This window comes from Ascaphus truei, chromosome 2 (genome assembly GCF_040206685.1).
Source record: "Ascaphus truei isolate aAscTru1 chromosome 2, aAscTru1.hap1, whole genome shotgun sequence".
NCBI lineage: Eukaryota > Metazoa > Chordata > Amphibia > Anura > Ascaphidae > Ascaphus > Ascaphus truei.
In genome coordinates, this window is record NC_134484.1 from 138907601 (window position 1) to 138931596 (window position 23996).

The window sequence follows — 23996 nt, forward strand, 5'->3', positions numbered from 1 at the left end:
CATACCCATATAATATGGGCATGATAAGCCACTATAGCAGTCAATGGCCAACTTATACAATAAATCATCAAGCACAACAATACACAATAAATAAAGAAAAACAGTTTAAAAGGATGTGTGATCATCCCTTAAAGTGATGCCACATCCTTTTTAACAAATGGAACATATCACATGGTACAGGAACCAATGGGATTGTCTTCAAACCCATTGGCTGTAATACCATGTGAAATGAGCCATGTGGTTTTACGGATGTGACGTACCTCCCTTGGAGATCATGTCACACCCTTAAAATAAAAAGCCAGTCACATGATACAGCATCAAATTGGATTGGAGCTTTACCATGTGCCCCTAAAATGTGACATCACAGGCCTTATATAAGTCCTGTTCTGTCTCATTTTAGCTCAAGAAGACAGCAAGGTAACTTCCGTTGCTGTATTTTCTATGGGGTACATTGGATTACAAATAAAGAAGATAGAAGATTGAAAAAAAGAATGACAGAAGAAGATGAAAGAAAAAAGATTCTTGTAACTGATGCTGATCTTCAGCCACATGGTGATTTGCGGCCCTGTGGTCTGGGACCAGGCCACCTACGTTCAGAGACTCTTTATGGTGATTCCATCCAATGGGAATTCATCCCACATGGAGGCGGACGCCATTGCAGACGGCGACGTCGCTGGATCAGCGGATCCTCATCGCTAAGTCGACCACACCGAGTACTGGAGTACTCGGCAGGTACCTCATCAAAGTGCACCAACATCTCACGGGTAGCGCTACTCCATACACTTTTGAGTGGGCCCGGACATTGGGGAAAAGGACATCAGAGCATTGGTGCCTAGCACCTAATGTACTTTGGGGACACTCATTGGTGGTACTGAGTTGGGGTTGTTATACTGTGTGGTACAGGGTACTGTTTATGGTGTATAGTAAAGGTTGTTATTATATACAGACGTGTGTGTATTGCTATTGGATCCTGTGAGGTGCTCCTCCCACAATGCTGGGATCCCTTGCAGGTAGAGGCACTGCACTGAGGTGATCGATAAACCACCCCAGGCTCCCAGAGGCGGAGGCTTAGGCCTTCTGTGAGACAACAGGTAACGGCAGTACCGGTAGTCTTTTTAGTCAGGGAGAAAGAGGGCTACTGTACATATGGAATCACAGCATAGCTGCCAAGCAGACGTCGTGCATTGCTAGACTAAGAACTGCAATGCTATTATACTTTACATTCTGCATTGCTGTACAGCAAGGGTGGCCAACTCAGGTCCTCAGGGGTTACCGACAGGTCAGGATTTCAGGTTATCCCTGCTTCAGCATTGGTGGCTCAAGCAGTGGCTCAGTCTACGACTGAACATCCTGTGCTGAAGCAGAAATATCCTGAAAACCTGACCTGTCGGAGGCCTTTGAGGACTTGAGTTGGCTACCCCTGCTGTACATTAATTTAAATGGAAAATTACAGCTTCTTGATATTGATAAACATAGAAGATATTACTTAATATCCTAATATGTAGCTGCAGAAATATATTTATTTTAACATTCCCTTACCTAGTCATGGTGGTATGCATAAATGATGACCACTCATGCTTCAATGTTTTATCCTTACTATGTCAATGTTTCCACTGAAACACGTGTGATCTTTGTGTGACAGGTATCTATCTATGTGTGCTTGAATGCTCATATACATGTCTGTTGTACGCTTTAAACAATGATCCCCTGTATTTATGGATTTTCTGTTTTGTATTGCTTATATTACCTAGACCAGAGGGATGAAGGGTGCCTTTGGGCAAACAACTCTGAATTGTTGTACATCTTCTGTTCAAAAGCTATTTGTTATGGATTTCCCAATCCTAGGGGAAATCAGAATAGCTCGTGGTTGCCTAATTGCTGGAGAGCTATTCAGTGAGGATGATGACTCTATGTATTTATTTATTTATTTATCTATAAAATGTTTTACCAGGAAGCAGATGTAGATAGAAGGGGTTCAGAATAAATGCAGCCTTGTTTGAGAGTCCTTTCTCCTCCTGGGAGCAAACGCAGATGTTAACCCTTAGAATGATGGTTCTGTGCATAGGTGAGCAGCTGTTGGGGAACCTTTTCAGGCAACACAGATGTAGGCTGAAGGAGTTCAGAATGAATGCAGCTGTGGTACTAGTGTACTTTGTCCTATGGCTCGTGGCATCTCCCGCACTGATTGGCTGAAGCCATCAGGCACCCTGTGTTTGAACGGAGACTTCCCATATGAATATCATGAGAACCAGGAAGGTCCCAAGGTAACAAGGGGATAGTGGCTTTGCTCAACTTGACCCCACACCCTGGATCTGCTAAAATAAAAAATATGTGTGTGTCAGACTGGTGCGACATCTGCTTTTTATGGGTCTACTTTATGGGACATATGCATTAAGTGTTACAAATTGCATTTTTGTCATAAAGTTGTCGCACAGATATCACACACTATATTGCAGTTTTATGCGCCTTTATAGCAACTTTTTTCTTAAATGTGCACCATATACATAAAAAATATTTTGCGGCGATAATGTTTGTGAACTAAAGTCTCCTGCACTCTAAACATGAACATCAAAAATGTATTGATCAAATAATCAAATATTACAAAACTTTAGTAACTAGAGAATAATCATATACAGTACATGTAATCTTTAAAACGCATACTTAAACAGGTAATCTCAAGAGTAAATCCTGAAAAATGTAGCTAAAAAATATCGATATTGTAACAACTTAAAAAAAGATAGTAATAGCAATCCTGATTTTAATTAGTAACGGCACAAAGTATCCGTACCAATTGACGAATAGGTAATGGTGTGGTAATGTAGTAACAATGTAGCTAACTCAAATAGGCTGATGGCTACAAATAAACAACATAAACCCTATTCAAATAGGAGATAGAGATAAGTTAGAGAAAGAAGTATAGCTAGAATCCTTCGTATTCTACTGTTCGATCGTATCAGCAGTAATATTGCCTACACTAAATACATTAATTTGCAGTGTGTTAACTCTAAATACAGTAGTAATTAGATGCTGCAGATCTTGGGACAAAGGTGAATGATAGGAGAAGCGGTCTTCATGCACCGCGGCACCACACCACCACACCACCACCACACCACCACCACACCACCACACCACACCACCACACCACCACACCACCACACCACCACACCACCACACCACCACACCACCACACCACCACACCACCACACCACCACACCACCACACAGAACTTGCTATGAGAGGAGTGGCTCAGTGAGTAAAAACACTGACTGCACTGAGTTTGAAGCAGGGGAACCTGGTTCAACTCCCGGTGTTGGCTCCTTGTCACCTTGGGCAAGTCACTTTATCTCCCTGTGCCTCAGGCACCAAAAGCATAGATTGTAAGCTCCACGGGGCATGAAAGCTGATAGTTCAATTCAACCCCTCCAATTAATATCTATTCCCTAACCATTCTCCTTACATGCCATTACAGAGCCTGTAAAATTATCTCTTTGTGTATTAGCTGTACTTGTGAATTGAGGTACAATATACCTTTGAGGGTATGTCAGTGTTGAGAGGGATGGTGATAATTGGTAGGAAATGTGTCTGTGTACAGGGGAATATGCAGGCACTAACACTAGGATTTATACATCTTCAAGGAAGGGTATCCCACCCTGATCCGGCATTAACTGCCACAGACTTGAATGGCAGTTAACGCCGGATCAGGTGTGATACCCACCCTTGGAGCTTGATGAATCTGCCTCTAAGTACTATAGCTTCTGGCAGGGTTGTTAAAAAGTATATGTAGTCTAGGCTCTAGATGTCCTATAACTAACTTACTGACTCACTGACAGTGGTAAATAGCAGCCATCAATGTGCACAGTCCAATTTCTGCAAGCTTTGCCCTGGAGGCCTGATAAGTACCTGCAGTCAGCGTGTGAACATTCCTGTGGCCAAATATAGAACTTTTATAGTAGGGAACGCGGCCCAAGGAGGTGGCACTGCTGTTAAAGAAAGGTAATATTTGAAAGCGGATTATTCCACATTGTTTAAATACACTGTGCAGTCTTTTTTTAAACATTTGTTTTGTTCAGTAGAAACATTTTGGCACAGCTTCCCGCAGATTTGCAGGTAGCAGGAATATGTGATCATTGTGAGAGAATAATGCTTTTCTGTCACATTTGCTGCAAACTTCTTATTTATGAAATTCTACACAAAGCAGATCTACATTTATAAACTGCTTCGGATTTCTGAATGTATTATAATTATACAAAAACTAACCTACTTTTCAACTCTTTAAAATTTCACGCCTGCTATTCTCTAAGCAGCATACTCAATACTTGCAGATAAATTGCTAGATATGTTGGAATGCCTTTGAAATGCAAACTTGCCTTAGTCTTGAGGTTCACGCTTCCCGGGTACCCACAAATGTATTGGAAAAATGAAATCCTATTATCTATTGTAAAATTTAGCTACTGTACTTGATTGCATTTAACCAAATTGGATCTTTTCAGCAACAAGGAGAAGCTAGCCTTAGTAAGGAATTGGTTCCGGGATAAATAGAATGAAGATTATTATTTAAGCAGGGCATGTCCACACATTCTTTTATTTTCCAAATGCCTATCCTCTTGATCTCCTATTCTATATCCGTTCATGTACAATTACTTTGATAATTTAACACAGCGCTAGGTAGACTTAAAGGGCAACTAGCAAGAAAGACTTTCTGCCAAGCCATTTAACAGTACTGTATGGAATGCATATCAAGGCATTATTGATTGTCTCACAGACACTCCATTAATTACTTTTAGCTCCCTACATTACTGTGGATCTCCTTGCGATTAAAGGATTACTTGTTTTTTTTCCCTATGAGTTAAAGGATAGTTGAAGGTGAACACAATTTAAAAACAATTCTGGATTGGAAACAGTGAACAAATTGGGGCATTTTAAAATATTTTTTTTACACCGGTAAAATTAAAATGTGGTAAAAATATAGTACTTGTATATGGATACTCAGTATAATTACAATGTTTTCCTCCAACAAATAATTAACTTACTGTACAGTATAGCGTAGCTATGGCTAAAGCTGAGACACCCATCATGCAGGTAGAAGGTCCCTGAAAAGGCTGCTGGTTTCACTAAAGAGTAATCATTTGATAAATCTTGCACACATTATTGGGCAATGATAGCCCAAGGTGTTTCCTCAGGCGCTTTCAGCTCAAGCGTAAGTGTCAGAAAGCCGATGGCTATGATTCTGTCACTGCATAACTCTAATAGGATAAAAGTTCCTTTGCCTAATTATATTTTAGAATGCGCTTATATTGAGTTTTCCATGCATATGTTAGTACATCAATAAAAAATATTTGCATGACCAATAAGAATTTGTTCAAGTATCAAAGCCACAAAGCCAGGGGTCACAGCAGAACTCACCTACTCTCTGCTACAAACTACAAACATGGTTGCAGAAGCCACCAACAGAAACCTGATTTCTGAGTAAGCCCTGCCCACACTTGAGCACCACAGGACCCTGAAGGGGGGAGTGGGTCCTGGCCGATGGGAGATAAGGAGCAGCATGGAGTTCTGTTTTAAAGTCTATCTAAAGTTTTTTGAATGATTAGTTGCTGAAACCAATATTAGATTGCCCATCAGTATATAACCTCAATGTGGACATACTATTTTATATCATGCATTACATCAAACTAAATAAATCTGCTACATGCTGATATTGTTAGTCCAAACGGGTTATGCTGATTTGCACATTTTCATTTCAATTAGCACCCAACCTGCCTGCACTCGAATTATAAGACATTTTGGTGTTATCTACTAAAGTTGCAAGAACTGGGGCAAAACCAGCAGATTTATTAAATGGAAAAACGTTAGCTTGAAAATACTTATTTGGGATTCCCTTTCTTGGATAAATATGGTGCATGTTTGCTCTGTTTTTGCCCCCATTTTGCAGCTATCAACCGTTAATAACCCCCACTTTGTATGTTTCTGGCAGATAAATATAAACGAAAATTTGCAATTCTGGGGCAATAAAGTGCTCTGTATTATTTACCGAAAAAATCTAATTGAATGCACTAGAATGGTTTTCTTTGATACAGTATATCTGGAGCCATTTTTGACACAGAATGGCCCCCTTTGGCATTAATAGATAAACCTCTTAAACCATAAAGGGGTCTATGTACTAAGATGATAATTTTTAAATGTAATAGTCTAAATTTCAGTGCTAAAAAGTAATATAGACATTCAAATAAATGTGCATCCCATGTATGAAGACTTTATACATATAACTCACCGTTTGTTTTAAATTATATTAGACGCATTGTGTCATGTTGAATACTCGATTGATAATATTAAAATGAAAACAGAATTAGGTGTATTCTTTTGTTTATAATTTGCACTAGTAAATATAAATGTATCAAATGTATGACATCACATAATAACCTTAATACATATAACGCACCGTTTATGAAGGTTTGCACAACTAAAGCCCAGAGGTGTTCTGGACTGGTCACTTTTCTGACCAAGTGGACCAGTTCATTTGGGAGTAGATGGGAAACTGAACCAAAAATGACGAATTGCAAAGGCTGTCATCTGCCATTATGAGAATCTGTAAGATTGAATCCAATTTAAGCCCCCGTCACACTTGGAAACATAAACGGGAACTGCAGTACAGTGAAAACAACTCACCATAGCTATTACGCCACGTTGCTATTATTTTGAAGAGATGCTTCCTAATCATTTTTATCAATAGGCATTTTCATCATTGGACTAATGGTAACAAGCACAGAAACAATGTTACAGCTCAGTGTAAATTATAACATTGCAATGAACAAGTCTGAGTTAGGCTATTTTGACACCATCACTACAGTTACAAAATAATGCACCAAACCTAACCAATTGGTGAAATAGCTTATTTAAAGGAATATGATTTTTCCTTGTAGAAATCTTGTGCTGTTTTCCCCCCACTCATATTGCATCATATTTGCAGCAGCGATATTTTATATAAATGGCCTCCAAATAGGCACTTTTTTGCCTCATATTTAGAACTAAACATTAATATTTAGCTCATTTAAAAAAAAAAAAAAAGTTTCTCACAATACAGAAAACTCAAATGCCAAAGACTTTCTATAATTGTGACAATTGCAGCGGGATTTACAAGGATGCTACTAAATTAGATATGGAGAAATAAGCATACCTCTTTTTTGGTCAGTTCTTCATTTTCAATATTCAAAAGTGGATAGGAATGTCCAGGAAATGTATACAGTAGATACTACGCAGTTCTGAAAAGAAAAAAATATATATTTAGACATATTAAAATTGCAACTAAGAAAAACCTTACTTGAAAATGTAACCATATTATTTATCCTTGCAATTATAATATATTGTTGAAAAGCTTCAAAACAAAACCTTGAACATGGAAATAAATGTAAGAAAAATACATATACTACACGAGTGGTAATGACATGTTTCTTGTGCTTTATAGAGGTCTTATATCAACACGTCTGGTGATAAAATGATGTCCCTTACGGCCTTACTCAATATGGATTGAAGTCATGGGTTCACAGCACATTGAATAAGGGACATACGGAGGACGATCACACAGAAACCCACATTAAAGACAAGTGAGTTTCTGTATGATAGTGCCCCGAGCAGCACTATTGCAGTTTAATGAATAACAACCATACAGTCAGTATGTAATAATAATGAATTATAATTAATAATAATAATAATAATTGTTTGTTTGTTCTAGTAAAGCGCTGCTAGTTGTACATAGCACTTTACAGAGACATTTTTTTGCAGACACAGTCCCTGCCCGTGGAGCTTACAATCAATTTTTTTGGGTGCCTGAGGCACAGGGAGATAAAGTGATTTGCCCAAGGTCACAAGGAGCGGACACCGGGAATTTAACCAGGTTTCACTGTCCCAAACTCAGTGCCAGAGTCAGTGTCACTAGTGAGATGTATCAAATATTGCCTGTCCGTCATTAGCCTCCCCCCACTTCCACCAGGTCTACTGTAGAAGAAATCCGTGTAGCTAAAGGTCTGCATCAAATGTAAGAGAAAATATATATGAAGTGCTTTAATGTGTGTACCATACATCCTGCATGTAGTAGCTGTTACAAAGTGACAAAACTGGTCCAGGTTTGCCTAGATAACTTATATTGTTAATGGACTTAAAGGGTTAACTAGAGTCACTTGGAAACAGGACCTGAACTAACGGAAATGTACAAGCTGCCAAGAAAGTGTTGGGTTTCAATAAAATGTTTGGTGCAAGTGCAAGTAAAGCCAAGTTGTCCTCGCTTGTGAATGCTGATGAAAGTGAAAACCTTTATACGATTAAGAATATTCATACGGATCCTGTTTTCGAATATCCTTGATCTGAATAAGTAAAATTCATGGTCTCAACATCTCATTTATTCCATTTATTTTTAGTTACTGTACAGTATATGATTCTGAAAAGTACAATAGCCTGGAAAAATATTCAGAATTAGTTTGTAGTAAAAAGTAAGCGATCCATTAATATAAATCATTTAACAAAAATGGGTAATCCTCATGTTCAATTCTATTAATGAATATCGTAGAAAATGCCTGACTTTCTTGTTCAAGTCAAGGAATATCAGGCTACAGCTGTCTTTATTTAAATATAAATGTAACATTTTTCCCCAGAAAGCTGCGATTTTTATAAGAGAAACGCCTGGGACATAGAGGTTCAGAGTGAGAAAACTCATTCAAAGAAAACTACTTTGACTTTTTTTAAATCACCAGCTTGAGTTTGGTTCAGCTGGCTGAAGATGTTAAACTGACATAATAGTTTAGTTGTTAAAGTTACACGTACAGTACGTAGATGTACTGTCTGGTTTGTGCTATTATTCTGTCCTCCTCCTGGCAGCAATCCCTGGTTAGGGGGGGGGGGTTGCCAGGAGTAATCATGGGTTTTCCAAATACCTTCTGCAGCTCAGTAGGTCACAGTGAAGGGAGTGGAATCAGGCCTGGTGTCTAATCAGGGGCAAGGGCCTGGTTCTTACTGGATCTGTACTTAATGAACTGTACTTCCTGATTTAGATCAGTTGTCTCTACCATTGAGAGAGACAGGTTTACCCTAACCAAGCTGTCAGGGCTCTGGCAGTTTGAGGCCCTCCTTTAGGGGAGCGGAGGGAAACTATTTCCTCTTATTCCATCAGGGGATAAGGGAAGAGCTGGGACCGCTCCTGGTGACCAGTGGCTGGGAGTGAGGTCCAGGGACATCCTGTGGTGAAGACCTGATGGGTTGCTAAGTGTCTGCAGTATATGATTAGCAGTGTGCCAGGCTGCAGAGAAATAAAGTATCCCATTGATTCACTATACTTCTTGCCTGAGACTGGAATCTGTCAGGGAGAAGTTGAGAGAAGTTCTCCTCTAGAAGTTCCTCCCCACAACTCTGGGGATCTGTAGGAGATGGAGGCGCTGTACCTGTGAGTATCACTCAATTCTACCTCAGAAGCCTGTCCTGTCATCCCCTATAACACCATGCACGAGACTCATGCCCCCCTGTTACCAGCAGGTCTGCACCACACTAAGATAAGTAACCAGCACAAGTTTCCCCATGATAGACCCTATGTGAGATTGGGGGGGGGGGGGAGAGAGGGTTACACAGATAGAACCTTGTAAACAATATGAGGCCTATGAACTATGGTAATTTTTTACATTATGAAAATAGGAAATCCTAATAATTCACCAGCAGCAAAAAAACAAACATTACATATTAAGACATAAACGTAAGATAACACACAGTAATAAAAAGAATAATTATAATAATAGACCAACAAACACCCCTAATGATACCTTTTCTCCTGAACAAAATGCCATAGACTAAAGTCCTTAAAGGCTCCATACAACAAATACTTTATTTATACTCAAATAATTATAAAAGAAATACAAATACATTTTGGTATTCAATACACATTTTGCATAGCTAAGATGAAATTATTGCTTTTTATTTTTTACTCTTACTGATGCACATTTTACGTGGCTAGTCAGCTTGCACACATTATTCCTATACAGTACATGTTGATCAAGACTTATTGTGACCTGAAAGACATGCAGATTTTGTTGCTACTGTATATTATCATTTATGGTTTCAACAAGTATTTTTTATGATTCAATCAAGAAATATAACTTACTATAGATACAATGATGATAGGTAAACTTAATTAATCATAAAAACTAGGCAATCAGTATATGCTTTAATACTACAGAGTGCATCTGAATGTGAAAGAAAAATTATTGAAGTCATCACCAGAAACACCTCAAAACACAGTACCAGCAAGTAGCTTGTGCATGTGGAGCAGTGGAGGAGGCTGACATAATGATATCTCCCCAGCAATCACAGATGACCCTCTCCCTCACGATCTACAGTATATCAGGGTAGTAAGCCAGTGTGGTGGCACACAAATAGTTATAAATAAAACGTCTCATTAAGTCACTAACTTTGTGGATCAACCCCTTGGTTTATTATAACCAAAAGACCACAAGAGTTGTTTGTTTGCACTTTGTTGTATTTATTGAGTTAAAACTAAAATCTTTCCTTTTCTTTACTTTTGCATGATCCATTTATCCTCTCGATGTCTAATTTTTCATCTCCCAAAGGCAAATCCCCAAATTTGTAGAAACTTTGGATAGTGAATGATTCCAATTGTTTTCATCAAACTCTCTTTCCCATAGAGCAGTGTTTCCCAACTCCAGTCCTCAGGGAACCTCAACAGGTAAGGTCTTAAGGATATTCCTGCTCCAACACAGGTGGCTCAGTCAAAATAACTGAGCCGCTGATTGACCCACCTGTGCTGGAGCAGGGATATCTTTAAGACCTGACCTGTTGGGGTTCCCTGAGGACTGGAGTTGGGAAACACTGTACTAGGCTATCATATTGGTTTCAGAATACATTTCTCTTGTATACGAGGCATTACTTATCTAAAGAGGCAAATCTAGCAGTGATAAAGAAGTTGAGCAATGAACAATCATGATGCTTTGAACCACTAATAAGTCCATTATCTACTATAAATTGTCAAATATGTATATTTACCATCCAGAGAACCCACAAACAAAATGATGCACTATATCTTCTAGTTGTCTTAAACTATACAGGATAAACTTCTTTGCTTGCATTTTATGCGAGGATCTTAATATTCATTCTTATTTATATTCATGCATTATCATAGTTCTTCTCTGTGTCTAGTTTTTGAAAACACATGCTTGAATTGTTATGTTGTATGCAGAAAAAGGCATAATCCTATTTTTGGAATTATTTATTTACATGTCACAAATTCCAAATATACTATGCAAATTTAAAAAAATCCTTTTTCAATTCATATGTTTTAATGTTTAATTAACATGATGGATTGTGAACATAATTATATACAGCATATATTTGTGCAGGTATAACAGAACAAGAGAATTGCACAATTCTCTTATGATTGTCAGAATAAAATGATATTTTCTGGGTTAATTATGGGAAAATCATTGTTATTATGGTTTAAACACTGTCAATAAAAAAATATATATTTATGATTGTAATTTACACTTCGTATGTGTAGAAATGTTTGTATATATTAAGTATTATAACAATCAATTAAATTCAATGCACGTCCTTTTTTAAACAATATCTGATACATTGCTTTTTGTTACCAGTTCCTTAATACTTCAAACGCTTAACAATTTGCCAGTTAAATGAAGAAAAAAGGCCAATAGTTACAGTAAGAAATATAAATCAATAAATACTACTGAGCTCTGAAATGACTGTTTTTTAATTGTGCTATTTTTGAAAGTCAATATGCAATCATTATCTGCGACCACAGAATCCTGTACACAGAAATGATTCATAGGAAAAGCAAATGCACCGTTTTCTGTGTCCTACACACAAACAGACAGAGAGATGTTTTTTAGTCCAAGGATATGAATCATAAAAGATTCTGCCTCTACTGTATTGTCAGAACAGAATATTTTCTAAAATAATTCTGCATGATATGTCCCAGTTGCCAGCAGTATCCTCTGCTAATATACGGCAAACTTTTCATAAAATAGACCGCAGAAAGCCTCAGCCACAAAACAGGGATTCGATATCCACGTAAGGGGCCATTCCAGCTGTTTACGGCTGAAAATCCTCATGGGCTTGAATGGGGATTTTCGGCCGAAAACAGCCTAAACATCTGCTTTGGCAGATATAGAACAAGGCCCTTAATTGCATAACATGAATGCTATTTTCCTACAATTTAAATGCCTTATCAATGCATTCTGGATTAAATCAGACTTAAGCCACTTTAGAGGGAAATTCGGCAGATTTGTAGATGTTCTCTGTATTCCAGTTTGTTAAGTAATTTAATACTAACGTGTGAGGGGAAACCCGCTCAGTCTCAATACGTGGTGGGTGCAATAGGGAAAAATGGGTATATATATATATATATATATATATATATATATATATATACATACACCAATGGGTATATATATATATACCCATTGGTGTATGTATATATATATATATATATATATATATATATATATATATATATATATATATATATATATACCCATTTTTCCCTATTGCACCCACCACGTATTGAGACTGAGCGGGTTTCCCCTCACACGTTAGTATTAAATTACTTAACAAACTGTTATATATATATATATACATATATATACATGTAGAGGTATCAGTACCGTGTTAGCCGAGCTTCAATAATCAAAAAATAAATAGATGATACCGTTCTGTGGCTAACGAAATGCTTTTATTTGTGCGAGCTTTCGAGATACACTGATCTCTTCTTCCGGCGATGTTACAATGAATGAAGCAAGCAAAAGGTATACTTAAAAACAGTGTCTCTTGGAATGTTATCTGTGCTAGTCCTTCCCCTGTTGTGGATGTGTTTTATTGCTAGAGGTGTCAAAAGGTTCCTGAAAGCAAGTGATGTAAGAGTATGTGTGTGTATCTGTGTGAATATAAATGAATGGAGAGCCCACAGTATATACAGTGCTATACAAAAGGTGTGTGTGTCACTTGAAACCCCTAACATACCTTCGCTACATCGATGACATCCTCCTGATTTGGACCTCCGGCGAACAGGACCTCCTACAGTTCTATGACAACTTCAATACGTTCCACTGACCATTAACCTCAAACTCACCCATTCTCCGGATGAAGTACATTTCCTAGACACCACCATTACTATAAAGAACAACCAACTACAGACTTCTGTATACCGCAAACCTACAGACAGAGCCAGCTATTTGAGGGACAACAGCTTCCACCCGACACACACCAAACATGCAACCATCTACAGTCAAGCCATACGATACAACCGGATATGCTCCGACACAGCAGACAGAGACCAGCGGATTAAAGCCTTGAGATCAGACTTTATAAACCATGGGTACAACCACAGAATTGTAGACCAGCAAATTCACAAAGCCACCAGAATACCAAGAATTGATCTCCTTGAATACAAACAGAAGGAGACAAGCGACAGGGTTCCTTTGGTGGTCACATATAACCCACATCTAGGAGCCCTACGCAAGATCGCCAGGAAACAACAACCCATCCTCCAGGAAGATACAAGACTGCAACAGGTCTTCCCTGAAGCACCCTTATTATCATAAAGACAAACCCATAATCTCAAGAATATTATGGTGAGGAGTAAAGTATTCAGCAGTACAACTGAATGTGGGACGAAACCATGCCAGGACCCAAGATACAAAACCTGTGCAATGCTTTTAACAGCGGACACAATACAAATACCACACAGGAATTGGGAATACAAAATCAGAGGAAGGTTCACCTGTTCCTCCAGCAATGTTGTGTACCTCATCATGTGCATGAAATGCCCAGGGGGCTGCTACTACATAGGTGAGACAGGGCAGGGGCTAAACAAGAGAATGAACCTGCATCGCCACAGCATCAAGCGCGGAACAAGAGACACTCCTGTCGGCGAACAATTCTCTGACTCTGGCCATAAGATGAACAATCTGAGGGTTGCCATACTCAAAGGTAATCTTAGAACACCGAAAGAGAGACGGTTGCATGAATACAAATTTATGCAACTATTCGGGACACTTAGCGGTGGCCTAAACAGAGATCGAAATGTTATTAGTCATTACTGACACAAGTGAACTCTCTTCCCATGAGCGCTATAGGCCATGTCTGTACATACTGTGCTATATCTATGCACACACAGCTGTCTCTTACACACACTCATACTCCTTGTTTTTCCATCCCTATACACCTACAGGGATCACATAGTATCCACACACACTTTTAGTTGTGCGACAATCTCTCACATTTCCACACCTACCCACACCATTTATATCCACTCCCACTCCACACACACCCTTTGTATAGAACTGTATATACTGTGGGCTCTCCATTCATTTATATTCACACAGATACACACACATACTCTTACATCACTTGCTTTCAGGAACCTTTTGACACCTCTAGCAATAAAACACATCCACAACGGGGGAAGGACTAGCACAGATAACATTCCAAGAGACACTCTTTTTAAGTATACCTTTTGCTTGCTTCATTGTAACATCGCCGGAAGAAGAGATCAGTGTATCTCGAAAGCTCGCACAAATAAAAGCATTTCGTTAGCCACAGAACGGTATCATCTATTTATTTTTTGATTTTATATATATATATATATATATATATATATATATATATATACACCCCTTTTTCCCTAGTGTCAATATGGAAATACATATACAGGATGATGTTGCATATCCAACTATAATTGTATACAGATGTTGTAGGACTACCACAATACGTGTGTGATATTTATTAGATGTAGGCTACATCCTTGTAACAGCAATGTTAATCTATATATTCCTCCATTCATTAGTGTACACTGTGCTACCAGGAGGAATTTTTTAATTATGTACAAATGCCCCTTTTATTTTATGTTGTTCTATGGACCTACAGTATTAAAGTATTTTAAGTTATCCATTTCACATCACAATGTCAGGGACTTTTCTCTATACATTTATCCTGACATCTGTATTTGTATTATCCCCATCACTATACAGGCAGTCCTCGGTTATCCAACGGAATCCGTTCTGGAAGTAGCATTGGATAATGAAACCGCTGTAAAGTGAGTCCCATGTTAATCAGTGGCGGTGAGCGTTGAATAACGCATTCAGGCGTCGAAAAAGGCCCATAGGGTTGCATTGTAAAGCATTGGATATGCCATTCGTTGTAAAGTGAAACATTGGATAGCGAGGACTACCTGTACCCCTTACTCTCTATGTGGTTGGAGAGTGCATGCTAACTGGGGCTTACTCAGACAGCTGTTTCAATCTTTTGGGTCTCATCAGTGTGAGATTGGGTACCGGCTATGCAACTTGAAGCTGGTAGTGGGTATTACCAGGCACAAAAGTAATTTAGAAAATTATTGATACAGGATAAAAAAAGTTTTAAAAATGAAACACTCTGAAGAAAAAAAAGAATCTGAACCGAGTGATGCAACATTTGGGAGCATTTTGGAAAATGCCTTAAGGTAAATGCTGCTATGATCCATGTGTCCTTAAGATATTTTAAAGTGAAATCTATTTTTAAGCATGCTCAGAATTCTCTGGTTTCAGATCCCTATGGACAGTGTTGCAATGTTGGCTCTAGTTTAGCAAGTTAATAAAGCATAACAATGTCACTCATGCATCAATAGCTTGTGCTTCAGTCTACTGTATGTGGCACAATATTACAAGAAACCATATACAGGATTGCTACAAAAACAAATGCTTCACAGAAATCACAACAAGTACATTATATTAAAACAATTGAGCCAATGTAGCAAGAGCCAAGAAGTGATGAAGATGCTAAATGGAACTGTAACTGAATTACTTGTGTATTGTCTGTTTCTGAAACACGCTTTTGATACAGCCCTTTAAATTACTCATGTTACACATGTGTAAATGTGCATTGGATATACAAAGCCACACAATGACACGTCATTGCAATATAAAGCTATAAAGAGTATGTTACATGTAATTGTGAGATGTAGCATTTCAAAATGGACTATTAAAAACAAGCCATATGTTCTGTAAGAAAAGGACTGAGGTATACACATGCAAAGTCAAAGGTATTTGTGAAAGATATTAATAATGACATTGACTAATATATTAAATTAAATGTATTTCAGCAACTTTGATCTTGTATTTCTCTGCCCTTTTCTCTTATAATCCTTAAAACACATATACAGTACAGTATCACTATACACTTTCTCTATAATACTGTCTTATCTCTTTGCAATTGAAAATACTTACTACATACTCTACTGAAGCAGTAGTTCACCTTGTTAAAGACCCTTACATGGTCAAATCCCAAGGTGTCGATTCACTTATTTTCCTCTTTAACCAACAGCTTTTAATGCTGTAAATCACCTTACCTGTTTTAGATCTTCACTTTCCTCTTTTCCAACTGTCTTTCAGCTACTGTATCTACACAGTCTGATATCTGAAACTGAGTACTCTATGTAAGATCTTGAATTGCCACCTAAATCATCACAAACCCCCATTTTTAATCCACAGGGTTTCAAAATGATTTGGTTTGAAATACAATATAATAAATATATCCTTTACAAGAGCATGTTTTTGACTCCATTTCAACCTACTGTATTTTCAAATGCTTATTATATCTTCCTTTAGATTTTGTTTAAAAAAGACACATTTTCTTCTCAAATATTCCCATTTCATATCACACCATATAAACCCTCTCTTGACCCAAACTTCCTCTCTAACTACCTATCTCTTTTCTCCCCTTTGCCTCCAAGCTACTTGAATGATGTGAATACAACCGCCTGACTCACTTTCACTCCTTTAACTCTCTGCTTGACTCTTTGCAATCTGGTTTCTGCCCTCTACACTCAACCGAGACAGCGCTAACAAAGTGGCCAATTACTTACTCACAGGTTAGTCTAAGGATCACTTCTCTGTACTAATTACCTTGGATTTCACTGCTGGTTTCAACATTGTTGATCACCCTCTTCTCTTGAACACTCTTCAATCAATTGGCCTCCGTTACACAGCCGTTCTACCTATCCAACCACTCTTTCAGTGTTTCCTTCTCTGGTATTTCTTCATCTTTATCCCCTCTCTCTGTTGGGCTTCAACAAATGACACCAAAATGAACCTCTCTTCCCTGAGCACACCCTCTCTCTCCTGTCCCGTGTCTCCAACTGTCTCTCTTCAATCTCCGCCTGGATGTTCCACCACTACCTGAAGCTAAATACAGTATGCCCAAAGCAGACTTTTTCTTTCTTTTTCTCTTTCCTCCTTCCACTACCACCCCTACACCTAAATTCTGCCTCACGGTCAATAACTCTACAATTTCATCAACAGCTCAAGCCCACTGTCTAGGGTTTATCTTTGATCTTTCCTTCATTCCTCACATTCAGTACCTCATGAAGTTCTGCCATCTTCACCTACGAAATATTATCATGATATGTCCATTTCTCACTCATGATGCAACTAAAATCCTAATTCACTCATCTGGTCCCACCTTGACTATTGCAACCTGCTCCTGGTTGGCATTCCCATTTTCTGCCTATCCCAAAACTAATCCATAAAAAATGCTGCTGCCAGACTCATCTAACTCACTCACCACTCAACTTCTGCTGCTCCACTACACATATCCATACACTCCCTTCCCATATCCCCTAGAATGAAATATAAAACCAAGCTCTGATTTACAAGGCTCTCAATGATGCTGCCCACCCACTCAGCCCTCACCCCAAAATATATCCCTAAATGCCCCCTATGTTCTGCCCACAACATCTACCTTTCCTTCAGACTTACCATCTCCTCTCACTCCTGCCTACAATACTTCTCACATGCTGACCCATCTCTCTGCAACTCCCTACCACGTACCATCAGACTCTCTCCCAGATTTTAGACATTAAAAAAATCTCCTTGAAAACTCACCATCTTATGGAAGCCGATCTGGTATAACTATAACATCCAACTCTTTCCTTCCCCCCTCCAACCTGATTGGGACCAGCTGTGCAGCTGAATCAATCTCCATGCTACGTAACACCCCCTTACATCCCAAACCTTAATGTTGTCAGCTGTCTGGATAGACCGTACTCCAACCTGATGTATACTCCATCCCACAATGAGCAGCAACTTTATCTATTGTTTCAACATTGTCCCTCATTTCCTCTAGATTGCAAGCGCTCATGACCAGGGCCTTCACTAACTCTTTGTATCTGTTTGTCCTTATGTGTATGTAATTGTTTATGTAATTATCAAATCGCTGTACCATTTTGTACAGCACTGCGGAATATGTCAAATGATATGCTTCTACAGTATGTCCAATTATATGATAAACAAAAAAAATCACACATGCAAACATACAAAAATCGAAAAGATCTGCTGACAAAGAGTTAATTTTGAGAAGAAGTATTTAGTAAAAAATATATATTTTTAATCAATTTAGAGACTGTATAACTAAACAGAAACGTGAAAGGAAAGACGTGTATGTAGTGGAACAATGTATATTCAATTGATATTCAATGTGGAAGTAATAACAAATATTCAAGTCCTGGAACATTTGGGTAACAGTGATCATAACATGGTCTCATTTGAAATAAATGATCAAAAAACAGATTACTTGGGTTCAACAAAGACCTTCAACTTTGGAAAGGCAGATTTTAATAAACTGAGGTCTAATCTAGTAGTAATACAATGGGATGATGTTTTTGCAGGGAAAAATTTAGAAGATAAATGGGCAGTCTTTAAAACATTGTTAGAAAAGCACACTTATCAGAGTATACCCTTGGGTAATAAGTATAAAAGAAATAAGTCAAAACCAATGTGGCTAAATAAACAGGTAGGGGAGGAAATGGACAAGAAGAGGAAGGCATTTAGATTCTTTAAGTCAGAAGGGACAGAGACACCATATCAGAATTATAAGGAATGTAACAAAAATTTCAAAAGGGCAATCAAATTAGCAAAAATGGATAATAAAAAAATACCCTAAAATACCCTAAAAAATTCTTTAAGTACCTTAATAACAAAAAATGAGAAAAGAAAATATAGGACCCTTTCAGTGTGATATGGGTAGGCAGATTATTGGAGATAAGGAAAAAGCTGAGGTATTAAACAAATTCTTTGCCTCTGTGTTTACCAGGAAAGAATCAAGTTCAATAGTACTGCCGCCGGAGGAAGCCACAACCTCCATATTAATGAACAATTGGTTAACTGAGGAAGCAGTTCATAAGCGATTTGAAAAAATTAAAATTAATAAGGCACCTGGCCCCGATGTCATACATCCAAGAGTTCTCAAGGAGTTAAGATCAGTAATAGCAAAACCATTATATTTAATATTCAAGGACTCCATTTCCACAGGCTCAGTACCACAAGATTGGCATAAAGCAGATGTGGTGCCTATATTTAAAAAGGGAGCTAGATCACAACCGGGAATTTACAGACCTATAAGCCTGACTTCAATTGTAGGGAAACTACTTGAAGGTTTAATACTGGATAATATTCAGGAATACATAATGGAAAACAAATTATTAGTAATAGTCAGCATGGATTTATGAAGGATAGATCTTGCCAAACTAACCTTATTTGTTTCTTTGAGGAGGTAAGTAGGAATTTAGACCAGGGTAATGCAGTTGATGTGGTCTTCTTAGATTTTACAAAGGCTTTTGATACGGTTTCACACAAGAGGTTGGTGTACAAAATAAATAAAGTTGGACTCAGTCATAATATATAGACCTGGATTGAAAATTGATTAAAGGACAGACAACAGAGGGTTGTCATAAATGGAACTTTTTCAGGTTGGGCTAAAGTCGTGAGTGGAGTACCTCAGGGATCGGTACTGGGACCCCTGCTTTTTAACTTGTTTATTAATGACCTTGAGGTTGGGATCAAGAGCAAAGTCTCCATCTTTGCTGATGATACTAAATTGTGTCAGGTAATAGAATCAGAGCAGGATGTGATTTCTCTTCAGAAGGACTTGGAGAGACTGGAAACGTGGGCAGGTAAATGGCAGATGAGGTTTAATACAGATAAATGTAAGGTTATGCATTTGGGATACAAGAATAAAAAGGCGACTTACAAATTAAATGGAGATATATTGGGGGAATCCTTGATGGAGAAGGATTTAGGAGTGCTTGTAGACAGCAGGCTTAGCAATAGTGCCCAATGTCATGCAGTAGCTGCAAAGGCAAACAAGATCTTATCTTGCATCAAACGGGCAATGGATGGAAGGGAAGTAAACATAATTATGCCCCTTTACAAAGCATTAGTAAGACCACACCTTGAATATGGAGTACAATTTTGGTCACCAATCCTAAGAAAATACATTATGGAACTAGAGAGTGCAGGGAAGAGCCACCAAATTAATAAAGGGGATGAACATTCTAACTTATGAGGAGAGGCTAGCTAAATTAGATTTATTTACATTAGAAAAGATGCGTCAACCAATGGGAAATGTTTTTATAAGTACATTTTTTACAGAGGGATTTTATTTATTTTTACAGCCGTTGGCAGTTACACAACTGAGATCAAATATCAGAATGGCATTACTTCCATCACTACACACAAGTAATTACAATATGCAACTCACATACATTTACTGAACACCTCTACAGAGGTCATTTTTTTGAATTTTGTTTAAAGGATAGATTTATTTGTTAGCCCTGTTCCCAGTAAGTGTGTTAACCCTGTAAATTATGTTACATTGTGTGTATGTCTTTTCCTGAAATAAATTACAATTTATTTTACCTCCTTGCTTTGCTCAATAAATGATCCCGGTATAAAAAGGTGTTAATAAACCTGGTCTCCCATGACAGACAGCAAATAAAAATAGCAGGGACCCCTGCTGTGTTAATCCGAAGGGCCATTAAGCAACTGAATATATCGCAACCTCCACGCGGCATAACGCAACATTTACCCAGGTAAATAACGGCCGATGCATCTTTAGGCAGCTTGATAAAATGTAAGTAAATTTAAGTAAATAAGGCACCTAACCCCAATGGCATACATCCAAGAGTTGTTAAGGAGTTAAGTTCAGTAATAGCCAAAGCATTACATTTAATATTCAAGTACTTCATTTCCACAGGCTCAGTACCACAAGATCGGATTAAAGCAGATGTGGTGAATATATTTAAAAACGGAACTAGATCATAACTGGGGAATTACAGACCTGTAAGCCTGACATCAGTAGTGGGGAAGCTACATAAAGGTTTAGTATGGGATAATATCCAGGAATACCTACGTTGAAAGTAAACAAAATTATTAGTAATAGTCAGCATGGATTTATGAAGGATAGATCATGCCAACTTAACCTTATCAGTTTCTTTGAGGCGTTAAGTAGAAATTTAGACCAGGGTAATGTAGTTGCTGTGGTCTAAGATTTTGCAAAGGCTTTTGATACAGTGCCAATCAAGAGGTTTGTGTACAAAATAAAGCTAATTGGACTTGATAAAAATATTTGCACCTGGATTGAAAACTGGTTGAAGGATAGACAACAGAGAGTTGTAATTAATTGTACTTTTTCAGGTTGGGGTAAAGTTGTGAATGGAGTACTTCAAGGATCAGTACTGAGACCCCTGTTTTTTAACTTGTTTATTAAAGACCTCGAGGTTGACACAGAGAGCAAAGTCTCCATCTTTGCTGATGACTCAAAATTGTGAAAGGTAGTAGAATCAGAGCAGGATGTCTCCAGGACTTGGATAGACTGAAAACTTGGACAGGTAAATGGTAGATGAGGTTTAATACAGATAAATGTAAGGTTATGCATTTGGGAAATAAGAATAAACAGGCAACTTATAAATTAAATAGGGATAAATTAGGAGAATCCTAGATCGAGAAGTATTTAGGAGTGCTTGTAGACAGCAGGCTTAGCAATAGTGCCCAAAGTCATGCAGTAGCTGCAAAGGCAAACAAGATCTTATCTTGCATTAAACAGGCAATGGATGTAATGGAAGTAAAGATAATTATGCACCTCTATATAGCAATAGTAAAACCACACCTTGAATATGGAGTACAGTTTTGAGCACCTCTCCATCGAAAATACATTATGTAACTAGAAAAAGTGCAAAGAAAAGTCACCAAATTAATAAAGGGGATGGATAATCTGATTTATGAGAGGCTAGCCAAATTAGATTTGAAAGATTAGAAAGAGGCGCCTAAGAGGAGATATGATAACTATATACAAATATATTTGGGGACAATACAAGGAGCTTTCAAAATAACTATTCACCCCAAGGACAGTACAAAGGACCCTGGGCCATCGCTTAAGGTTGGAGGAAAGGAGATTTTACCAGCAACAAAGGAAAGGGTTCTTTAGAGTAAGGTCAGTTAAAACATTTAATTAATTACCCATGGAGACTGTGATGGCAGATACAATAGATATGTTCAAAAAAAGGCTAGACATATTTTTAGAAAGGAAAGGTATACAGGGATATACCAAATAAGTAAACATTGAAAGGATGCTGATCTAGGGAGTAATCCAAACCAATATTTGGAGTCAGGAAGGACTATATTTTTCCCCTTATGAGATATTATTAGAGCATATTTCACTGGTGTTTTTTGTTTACCTTCCTCTGGATCAATATACGCAAGTACAAATATAGGATAACATATCTGTTGTCTAAATTTAGCATTGGTTGAACTTGATGGACGTATGTCTTTTTTCAACCTCATCTTCTACAGTAAGTAATTATTTAACTATGTAATTAAAAATAATGAGAAAGGACCTCCAAAAAGCTGCAAAATTGAGGATACATTAACGTAATACAATATACAATATCTGTGATGTATTAACCTATCAAAGTGAGTTATAAAAGGTACACATTTAAGATACCTAATTTAACCAATAATAAAATGAAACGTCATTATAAAAAGTATACGATCAAAGGGTGATCAAACCACAATGTGTACTGATCCTAATAGTAAGACCTAGTACTTAGTGGTAATTTAAGCAAAATGATATGCAATGAATGAAGATTGTATATTTATATTTGCAGAACAAAAATCTCCTGATTTAGAGCTTGTTTGATAATGCAGATTGAAAAATCAGAATACATTCAATCACACGTTGGCTTCTTCAGAGGTGTAATCACCCTGAAAGAGACCCTATCCACTTAAAAAGATACTGTAGGTACATACAGTAGAAAGGATGTAATGCCTGCTGTGCAATCTATATAAACAAGATTGCACAGATCTGGTTTAATAAGATGAAAATCTATAACAACCAGATAGTACCAAAAATATTCGTCTAGAAATAATAATAGTGCTTGCTTGTCAAACCGCAGTTATAACTGTGTAATCCCTAGAGCAGCAGAGGTATCATCCATTTTCTTCTAACCCAGTACAGTGAGGTTGCCCATCTTCTGTTCAGCTTTTATTTAATGGCTCCTGGCCTCAGTAGCTCATAGCCCTCCGTACATATTATTACTTTGTGCTTGAAGTGCTTTCAAGGTTACAAATACAATCAACAAAATAGATATGCCCTGGAGGTATGCTGTTAGTAAACAATGTGCCCTACAACCCATCAGCTGGCGTACAGTAGCTCACACTGCTAGAGCTATTGTTCTGAATAACAGATGGGTGTGGCTTCAAATGTTGATCCTATTGGGTCTGACACCATACCTCATTCCTAAAGGTGCCTTAGGCTTGCCAACCCAATAACATTTTGTGTGCTGTGAGAAACAAGTGGAATAGCTTCCTGCAGTTTGTAGAGTTCTATTTATTGTAAAATAATGTATTTCAATTCAGTATGTGTCTGGCACTCTTTTAGATGGAACAGTGAATATTTGTGTCCCTGTTCTGTTATACCGTAGCCATTTTTGTGCATACCTGTCATGTAGCACCAAAATGAGTGCATATACCTGTCATAGCTCTCTCCCCCTGGCTTTCTTAAAAGCAAACCACTTCCAATTCCTGGTTGACAGTTTAATGTTCCTTGTGGTGCACACCTGAGATACCTGTGAGATACGTTAATAGCTAGATTAGCTACATGTATGGGCAGTGAGCAGGATG

General features: G+C 37.8%; 1 protein-coding gene across 5 annotated transcripts in view; it reads right to left on the reverse strand.

The window, feature by feature from the left end:
* The window catches only part of DLGAP1 (DLG associated protein 1), a 781984-nt gene that overhangs the window by 540025 nt on the left and 217963 nt on the right, over positions 1 to 23996 (reverse strand). For all 5 annotated transcript variants that reach the window (XM_075585285.1, XM_075585286.1, XM_075585289.1 and 2 more), the window contains exon 2: positions 7175 to 7259. The gene's annotated coding sequence lies outside the window, so the exon portion shown is untranslated. The remainder of the gene's footprint in view (positions 1 to 7174; positions 7260 to 23996) is intronic.